Genomic DNA, 10,887 nt, shown 5'->3' on the forward strand with positions numbered 1-10,887 from the left:
GTAGCGCTGAAAATACATGTTAAGTAAGATCACTTAGAGACAATCTGATGACACTTTTCTATTTTCTTAACTTTTTTTTTTTTTTTAAACTCAGGACTAGTCAAAAGAAATGATAGTCTCAAAATTATGAAGGAGAGCAGAGGGCTGGAGTATCTCTTGTATGAAGGCAGGCTGGGAGAGTTGGGGTTATTCAGCCTGGAGAAGAGAAGGCTCCAAAGGGGCATTGGAGCACCTTCCAGTACCTGAAGGGTGGTACAAGACAGCTGGAGAGGGACTTTTGATGAGGCCATGTAGTGACAGGACAAGGGGGAATGGCTGCAAACCAAAGAAAGCTGGTTTAGATTAGATATTAGGGAGAAATTCTTTACTGTGAGAGTGGTGAGGCACTGGAACACGTTGCCCAGAAAAGGCTGTGGAGGCCTCATCCCTGGAAGTGCTCAAGGCAAGGCTGGATAGGGCTTTGAGCAACCGGCTCTGGAGGAAGGTGTTCCTGCCCATGACAGGGGAATTGGAACTGTATGGACTTCTTTGAGGACCTCTTCCAAACCAAACCGTTCTATGATTCCATGATGCTTTTCTCATCATGGGTTATTTGCAGTAGTATTTGCTGGTCTGCTTTTTTTTTTTTTTTTTTTTTTTTTTTTTTTTTTTTTACATAATTTTTGCATTGCACAGATGGTTGCAGATTTGCTACTTGCAACCTTGAATTTTGTCACAGCATACATCGCATGCATACCATATGTTGCTTCCTGAAACTTTTTAAAATGGTTAGAATTACCTCTTTATGTCATAAAATTGGTCAGAAAGATGGAACAAAGTTTTGAACTGTAAGGAGCCTTTTCTTAAAACTTGAAGTGTTTACTAACACTTCTCGATTTTGCCTGTGTGTGAAACATTACAAGGTGAGATGCTATTTGGAATTATGCTGCATGTATAAAGCAGACCTAATATTTCTTTCCCCACCATGGAGCTGAGTCGGCTGTTGTAGAGCAGTTCCTGTTCCACTGGGCCTTGTCCCTTGGTACTAGGTACTGTAACGAGTGAATGCAGCACAACTCATCAAATCACCTTTGGATCTTGTTTTCCAACTAAAACCATGCCATACTTTGGAAACATGAGATGCCAAAGTTCTAATAAAACACGTATTATTCAGGTAAGATTTTGAAAGTTTAAAAAAATAAAAGGCAAGAAATCGAACTGTTTTTACCTAATTTCTTTTAATGAGAAACACAATGTCCCAAACATCAAGGAGGGTAGGAATTTACAATTTTGTGTCATCTTTATACAGAATTTGTGGCAGATGAATTGGAATGCAGATGGGGCTAATCTTCATATATTCCGGATGGATTTGCTTTTCTGCTTCATTCAGTAGTGTTTTCTTAGGTCTACACTTTGCTCAGAGCAACTTATTCTTCTTTCAGTTACTTCCAAAGTGGGAACAGAAACAGAGGCCTCGATGAACATTTGTTAGTTCTCTTTTGCAGAATCACAGAATCAATTAGGTTGGAACAGACCTTTGAGAGTATCAAGACCCAACACCACCATGTCAACCAGACCATGGCACTGAGTGCCACATGTCCAATCTTTTCTTAAACACCTCCAGGGACGGTGATTCCACCACATCCCTGGGCAGCCCATTCCAATGCCCAAACACCATTTCTGTGAAGAAATTCTCCCTAATATCCAACTTAAACCTCTCTGATCTATTTTAAATCTGCCAAAGGTACCTACAAACATTTCTGAGCTCTTATTTCTGTAATGAAGTTGTCAGCTCTCCAGACACTTATGCAGTGGATTAATTTTCTTAACTAGTGGGTACAGCATTTTCAGGTTTGCTTGGTTAATGTTTTTTACCATAGATTTCCACTTTCCAGACAGAAATTTTGATTTTTGATCAGGCTTTGTGAGAACAAGCTTGAGGGAAAAGGCTGACTGCAGCTTGGCTCAGTCTCTGGAGGCATTAATGAAAATAAAAACCAAGTCTCACAGCTGAAGCAAGCACACACATACCCGAAACTGCTTTTGGAATCCTGATTCTCAGCAATCCTGAGTCACATTTATGAAAATAAAACTTCCTGGCTTCTTTTTCTCCTTGCAAAACCTGATACCAGCACAGAAGCATGGCAGCTTTGATGGCATTTCCAGGACCAAGGTTGCCGTTCTAGTTGAGCAGTGGTGAGGGCACTTTTCCTGGAGGAGCAAGCTCAGGAGAAGACCTCAGGAGCCCTCAGGGCCTGTTTGGAGCAAAGGGTAACTCAGTAGTGTGTAGAGGAAGATGTTTAGCAGTCAGTGCTATATTACACTATCATCAGGTATTGCCACCTCCAGGCTTGTGGTTTCCTCTCAAAAGCAAGCTAGTAGTCATGCTTGCTACCCATTTCCTCTCTCTGCCACTTGTCTCTGCCAAAATCTTTCATGCAGCCATCCCCTGTGATGATACCCAGGGTCTTCAGGACAAGGCTTAAATCCCACTAAAGCTTTGCCTTCAGAGAGGGTGAAGCAAGCTCAAGCACCTGTGGTTCCCCTGGCCTGTAGCAGTGTGTGGTGTGGTGCTGTGCTGGGCTGCCTTTGCAGAGCAGCCAGAGGAAGAGGCAGCAGCCTGGCTGACCCAGCCACCCTGTTTCCAGTGCCTCATGTGTCCTGGAATATCTTGTTCAGCTCAGGTGTGGCTAGACAGACACAGGAAGTTACAGCTGAGGAGCTAATGTCATTAAGTTTGGATATTTGTGCACATTCTACCACCTCCTTAAGATCTTCGTACAGAGCAAACTTGATAAGGGAAGGCTGCTTTTCTAGCAGCTTTGTATAAAGCTGCTAGAGGAAGCTTTGTATAAAGAACTTCTGGTATTTTTCTGTCATCCTACAGTATGCACAAATACCATTTCTAGGAGGCAATAAGCTTTCTGCATAGCAGCTGTAATAAATGAACCAATAGACATTTACACTGTGTGATTTATTCCACTCTTCTGGTGCAGCAAAGTGTCTGAATTTGTGCTGAAACCACTTTTAGATTGCTTTGGTCACTCCATGCCCAGTGCTTCATTTGCAAAGCTCTCCTTTTGAGCCAGTGGATGTACAGTTTGAAAAGCATTTATATTTGGAGGATGGCTTTTGTTGCTGTCTGCAGCAAGGTGAGTCAGAAGAGATTGGTGTGTAGGCAGCTAAACACCCACCAGGGCCCAAAAACACACTTCAAGAAAGAATGAGAGTAGAAAGCTGACCTAAAAAGGCAGCCAGAAGATCTCAGCTGTTGGAATGCATCAATCCATCTTTAGTTTCTTAACTCATAATATCTTACATTAATGGCTACTGCACCAGATACTGTCTGGCTTTACGCAGCAGCATAGATAAGTGTACATGTGGGTTTTTGTGATGCCCTGTTTCTTTGCTATAAACAGGAGCATGGAACCTACTTCAGCTGCTGATGCAAGGCAAATAGCAGACCATTATTATTCAATCCACCTGGGCTTTGCAAATGTCAAGATGATATCAGTTATGCTTGCTTTGTCATTATTACACTTAAACATTTTTATTAGCTGGTAAGCCAAGCAGTTTCTGTAGATGTGCTGGTTTCTAACAGATTGTCCCTTCAAACCATGCAGCAAAAATAGATAGCAAGAAAATAATTATTTCTGTAGCCCAAGCTCCTAATTTTAATGCAAATCTCTGCAGTTATTTGAACTAAGTCTGTAGGAATTTTTTATCAATTAATTTGCCTTTCTGAGGATCTGGGTCCCATTTCCAATATCAAAAGTAGGAGAGAAGACCTATGTTAATAGCATGATCACACTGGGGCAAATAAAGCCAGAAACACTCAGGTTCCTGAATAATGTTTCCACCTCAACAAATATTTTTTGTATTATGTATATCAGAATATTCCTGCACTCCTCCAGAGAAAAAAACCACACAGGACTAACAGATTTCACAATGAAGAAACCTGATATTTTCAAATATAAAAGTGTATTTCACCTACAGAAAGGCAACATCCAAAAAAAGACTGAAATTTTCATACTGGAGCTTTTCTTCTGAAGAAGCTTGATTTCTTTGGCAGGCTGTCCTGTTTCAGCAGCCCCTCCTCCTTTCCAGGCAGTGTGCCAGGCAAGAGACAGCAGCAGAGACAGGCAAAGGAAAACACATGAGTCTGTAGTATCAGCTCTTTTGGGACAGAATGAGGGCCTGCTTCCATAAAATTTAATCAGATTTAATACTCAACCACTGGGAGCAACTACTATTTTGCAACTGGAGAGAGGAAAAGATGTTTGGCTGAGCGCAAGCAGGATGTGTTGGAGAAGGTGATGGTGATTCAGCCCAATGTAAATGTGCCACTGCTGGGGTGGGGCAAAGTCAATTTTAAGAGGTGCAGCAAGTGTTGGCAGCTGCATGAAGTAAATTAGTAAGTCAAATGAAGAAAACATCACTGGCTCCAGGTAATTCATATGCCCATGACCCAAATTTCCCTTCCTGGCATCCCATACTGCTCTGTGTGTGTGCTGGTTTTACCTTAAATTTTAGCAGAAAAGCTGAAGGTTTGTTTCTCCCAAGAATCCATTTGTGTAACAGCAGTGCATCTGGAATGGAAATATTTGATCTTCTAACAGTTTGCTGGGCTATTTTCTCCCCATTTTCTCCTCCTTTCTCTTCATTACATAAATTTTTGTTTAGTGAGCAGTGCTGCCCCACTGCAACCATTCTAGAATAAAATCACCAACTTTAGCTGCCACTAGCACAGACATTACTTAGCAAGGCAGATTGTCTTAAGTTAGAAAAGCTGTCAAAATGCAAGATGCATGAGAAATAGCTGAGGTCACTTGGTTTGTTCAGCCTAGAAAAGCAGACACTGAGGGGAGATCTCACTGCAGCCTACCAATTCCTCAGGAGGGGAGGCAAAGGGCCAGGGATCAATCTCTTCTTTCTGGTGACCAGTGATGGGGAATGGTCTAAAGTTGTGTCTTGGGAGGTTTAGGTTGGATATTAGGAAAAGGTTCTTCTCTCAAAGGGTGGTTGAGCACTTGAACAGGCTGTCCAGGGAAATGGCCACAGCACCAAGCCTGGCAGAGTTCAAGAGGCATTTAGACAATGCTTTCAGGCACATGGTGTGACTCATGGGGATGGTGCTGTGCAGGACAGGGAGTTGGACTTGATTATCTTGTGGGTTCCTTCCAACTCAGGATATTCTAGGATATCTCAGTATTGCCTAGATAGTGCAGTTATCCCCCTTTGTAAGAGAAAAGGAAAAAATTTTATATGCCCAATTCCTTAAGATGTTTCCCCTGGCCAGCCTGAAAGCTGCCCACCCCTTGGCATTAAGTCTGCTCAGTTCACACATAAAAATTCTGTAATGCATATAATGGAAAACCCCAAACATTGCATCTCCTTTGCTGGCATCTGAGGGCAAGGGAAGGAAGGATCTTTAAACACGGAAGCTTGCACTGTTAAAGGTTTGTTATCACTTTGGACTCTGTTTTGTCGTTCTTTCCCCCCAAGCATATTGACGCTAAGTAAGTTTGGAGTTAGTGTTTCTATGTCAGGAACAATAAGGGCACAGGGAATTTAAAAGCATTGCTGCCTTGGCACAAGTGGAAACCCACATTGCTGAAGCAGAGATTATTCCTTTGAACACTCGCTGAGCACCTCTGAGCACTCACACCAGATGCTGCATCCGTGTTCTGACAGCTCGCAGGAAGAGCTCAGAATGGCGCCGTGCACCATCCGAGCCAGCAGCAATGTGAGCTGGCACACAGGGAGCCACTCGTTCTTGCAGCCTGATGTGGACTGAAAAAGCAGTATGAAAAAGTTCTCTTTGCAGCCTCTGCTTAAAAACCAGACATGTGGGACCTGGAAAGTGCCAGAACAAGGAGCACTGCCCTGCCATATATAAAAGCTCAGCTCTGGCAAGGCAGCAGGACACAGTGCCCAGCTCCATTACTCGCCCTCCCTACCATGTCTGACTGGCTGTATGTCCATTCTGGCTCTGCTTACATGTGCTGCACAGTTTGATCTGTGCACTCATGCCTTGACACACAGTCACAGTCTTTGTGTATTTGTCCCAGGCAGTTAAAGATAAATAACAGAGAGATCCTGACCCTATAAGTTCCTCTGCTTTCTTGCCCCTAATCATCTGCCTTCACAAGAGGCAGAGCATCTCCCTTGAGCCTGTCTTCTTGTCTGAATTTAAATAGCACTGCTTTAATACTTCCTTTGAATCGAGGTAGTAGATAATGCAGAGCAAATGACTGCTTCTGATAACTCAGGTTTCAGAGAAATGTAAGATAAAGTCTTCAAGGCAAACTGTAATGAACACAAGGCTTTTATGTTCTTCCAAGATTTTTTGTTTTTCTCTAAGGCTGCCCTGTTTTTTCTGAGTCTTCCTTTAGGAAATATAAGAGCTATAATCTCAAAAGAGGTTGCACATGTGCACACAAGAAAAACTACTCCAAATGATAAAAGTGCAACCAAAACTTCACTTCCTATTTTAATTCTGCTTCAGGCAGAAATAAAAAGAGTATATTATCTCTGTGCACAGTCAGAAGCATCCTGTAGCATAGGCTGCTGGTAAAAATGAATTATCTATGCAAGAAAAGTTAGTTAAAGAAAAATTCAAAACTGTGTTGAAAAAGTTAAATTTAAAATTGAGGTCTCTCATGTCCTACTTGTATGCACTACCAGGGCAATGGCATACCTGATTGGAAACACAGTGCAGTGACTTCAGTCACTGCTGAGGGAGCAGATGTGCCATGCTGGATCAGACCATTAGCCATGGCACCATCCAAACCATGCACTGGTGAGGAGTGCTAAGTCCAGCTTGCTCTTGTGCAATTCCATAGGGCTGCATGGTAGGTGAGACAAATCCAGACAAAGCAGCAATGGTCCTGTGCTGAGCAGGAGGCATGACAGCCTTTAAAATGGGCAGGAGCCAGAGGTGACCTCCTGTAGGGGCTGGGAGACAGGTTCAGGCAGGAGCAGAAATGGTCCTTTCCATTCCCTTCTCCCCAGCCCACATTTTAAAGTCTCACCATCATGATGTGTCAGACATTCAACTGAGCACTGAGAATGAATACCAAGGGCCACATTCTTTGGATCCCCAAATTTCCAAGAACATTTCTCATTTAATTGCATATTTTCTGAAGATGTCTGATTCTAGACATCCATACAAGGAGATCAAACTTCAAAGAAATTTCACCTTGAAATTCTGCAACAAAGCCTCACAGAGGTGCTCTACAGGCAAGGTAAAATAATTTTATGTGCTAGATAATAACACCAGTATGATGAGATCCTGTCCCATTAGGGTGTTGAACAAATTACTGTCACTGAAATCTCATGTCTTGTCAGCACAGAGTAACAGTTTGGGATCAGGTGATGGGACCAAATGTAAGAAATTGGTAACTACATAAATGGAATGAAGTTGGATAATTATAACTTTCAATATGAGATGGTTCAGATATATAACCAAAAGACCATCTTGATTCATTATTAGTTATGAGTCACACACAGGAGTTGATGCTGCTTTAAAGAAAGATATAACCATGAGGCATAATTATTCTTCATAGCCTGTAATGCCCTGCCTGCCATCAGCTGGGGCAGAGATGGGAGAGCTCTAACCCCTGTGTGAGCACCGGTGCTTCTCATAGGAGGCAAAGCAGCCCATTTCTACCTTTAAACCACGTAATGGAACTGAAGCTTCAACCTCATTTTTGCTTTACAAATACAGCACACCCTGCACAGTGTAAGCTGCTCACAGATGTAAGATAATTGGAGATGTCATTAAAGGAGATCATTAAGACATGCTACGTGATTCATGCTAAAGCAGAGTTTAAACACATGGTAGTTATTTATGTTCTTGGGAAATGGGGAATGCTCTAGGATCTTATGGAACAGCTAAAGAAGGGTTTCCTTATTTTGGGTTGGGTTTTTCTAGATTTTAAAATATGGGCACATATAAAAGTCACAGAAATTTCAAGTCAGCACAACAGATCCTGGGGTGAATCTGTAGGCAGAAGATGGCACAGGGTGCCTAACAAAACACTAACAGACAGGGAAGATGGGAGATGGGTTAATTTTCCTGCTTTTATCAGAACATTGTTAGAACATTGCTCAGGACATCAAATTCTGACAAAACGTCACGAAATGTTACCTGTAACGTAACGATAGAGCTCCTCACAAATGCTGCACCAGCACAGAGAGGTGACACAACTTGAAATGTAATCTCAAACATAACAGATGGCAAGGAGAGCCCAAAGGAAAACAAATCCCCAAAGGAAAACACAAAAACAAATATCAGAGACAAATGGGCATTTAAAATGAATGAAGAAATGCATATAAAAGGAAAATGCCTTAAAGGGACAATCTTGGAAGAGTTACAAAATCATAGACAAGAAAAAAAAAGATCAGTAGGGATAAATGTAAAATAGAGTTGTGTAATGCTGCTCACTCAGTCTGAAGGAGACTCCAGATGTTCTCTCTTACTTTCATTTAACTACAAGTTGTGAAATAGCTGGTTTGCAGAGGGTGCCCGAGCTAAGGCTGGTCATGGTGCCTCTTGTCCTGCTACAAGAGTGAGAAACTACACCTAGGGAAGAGAAACTACATTCGTTCCACTGCAGTGATGGATCTACTGGCCTGCTGGAAGAGTGCACAGAGCTAATGGAGGAATCAAGTAGGGTCGCTGCTGGTGAAGATATAGAGGAACTGCTAGCAGCAGCTAGAGCCCCACTAGTCATGGATGTTAAAATGGAGTTAGGTCGATATTGAAAGAATTGGTGGAGTTTAATTAATTGATGAAATTCTAAATTTGGACTGCTTACTGTCTTTACAGACATAGGAAATTTAAAATTAGTACAAGACTAACATGTTTAAAACTTTGAAATAGTTTGGTGATGACCTGCATGAAAACATAATACCTTTAATAAACCATGAGCTCAGTTCCAATTATTTATAATAGTAGTGTTCTTAAGCTTATCCTTCCATGCTTTGGGACATTATCAGAGATCTTGACTTCTATAAAATGGTCACTGTTGAGGCAGGGGTGGGAATGAAAAGACTACATTTTCAGAAAGCAAAGAATGAACTTTATTAACAAGTAGCGTTCCTCTTTCATAACCAGGATTGCTAAGATGAAATATGATTGGTCTCAAAGTTAAAACCTTTCACACCATTAGTGCACTATGAATAGCACACGGTGGTAGAACATATCTATAAAAAATATGAACAGAAAGAGAGATAATAGATTGTTTACATTCCTCCTGGACTTTTTCCCAGGCTTAGCCTGGCAGAAATCTTTCTCTTTTTCTCTCTGACTGAACTGAGAATATCCACATGGTCAACTTGGTTGACAAAGTCCTGTGAGCACACATAGCAGTCACACAGCAGTGGGAAGCAATGCATGTACCTTGGGTGTGATCATGGCAGCAAAGCTTGTGCTCACAGCACTTAACAAGAACCTGATTTAAAATAAATGACCTGGTTGCTGAAAGACATAGTAAGTGTGAGCATCACATATTTTTTTGTGTAGCTTCTTGTGGATGAGAAATCCTTCTTCCTTGGATGAAGCCTAGAAATGGAGAGCAGCCCCTGAAGCCCACAACACACATGGCCCGCTGTGCTAGGTGGCAGCAAAGGCAGGGAAAGCCACCCTCCCAGTCAGCCTGGCTCTATATCCTCCAGAGAGGATATGTTTTTGTCAGCAAACTGAGCTCTCTTGCCATTGGAACAGAGTGCACGTGAGCACCTGAGAATAACACTAATGTAAAGTAGTTAAAAAATGCATTATTATGTGGAAAACACACTGTAGAGAGTAGTGAACTTCAAGTTTGATTAGTCCAAAGCCATGCCTGAGGGTAGGTTTCCAGCCCATCTTCACATCAAATCCACCTGAGGTTCTGTGCTTGACCATGGGTCTGAAATACTCCACAGCAAAAGTACTGTACATCAGTACTTTTCTGCTTTCCAGCTTGTTTCTGAAATCACTGAACAAATGCTTCTTATACTTGTGCAATATTCAGGAGGAAAATAAAAACCTTCTAATCTCTAATCTACCTTTCCAAATTTCCAGTTGCTATAGGAAGACTCTGCTCCTCCCTATGCACACAGGTCTCTAGGTGCGTTATTAGCACAGTATTAAGCTCAACCTCTTACTAGCTCGCAAACTAAGTAAAGTAGGAGAAAAACCCTGCTTGAATAATTTTGTCAAGACACATGGGACTTTTATCATCAAATCCCTGTATTTTTTCAGATTTTCTTTTTTTTTTTTTTTCCTGAAACTATAGACATGTCAACTCTTTTAAGGCAGAAGAGACAAGAACTTCTCTGAATAAGCACTTTTCAAGACACTTGCAATTTTTTTTTCTCCTTTTCTGTTGTAAAGAATCTAATTAAACTGTCTACTACCTTTGTTCAGCCTAAAAAGAAGCTGCTCCGATTCTTTCATGTTGGTTTTCATTAGAAGTCCCCTGAAGAAAGCTTTTTCCCTAGAGGTAAATAATTTGCATAAAACCATGTAAAATAAATCCCTTTTACCCCAAGCTAACTAGACCCTACTGTGGCAGCAGCCCATCCAGTTAATGTGTCCTGTGCAGCCTACATTTGGGGAGAGAAGGAGGAAACCATGCTAGGGGGGGAAAAAAATTTAAAGTATGCTTTTATTGCTTGTCTACTGGTTTTGGAGCCTTTGGTGGGGATTCAGAGGGTTTCAGAGGGTTACAGGGACTGAGGATTTAGGACTCATCCTAAACAATCCCAGTAGTGCTACTGGGCTGCTGCTCCCTTCATCATCAAAAGTTAAAATAACAAACAACTCCCTTCAAACCTTTAGCCACACAACAGACACACATGAGAAGCAAACCCTCTGGGAATCTATCAGTCACATATCATCCCTACTGGCAAATTCACTTA

Source organism: Anomalospiza imberbis, chromosome 1, assembly GCF_031753505.1.
Source record: "Anomalospiza imberbis isolate Cuckoo-Finch-1a 21T00152 chromosome 1, ASM3175350v1, whole genome shotgun sequence".
NCBI classification, from domain to species: Eukaryota; Metazoa; Chordata; class Aves; order Passeriformes; family Viduidae; genus Anomalospiza; species Anomalospiza imberbis.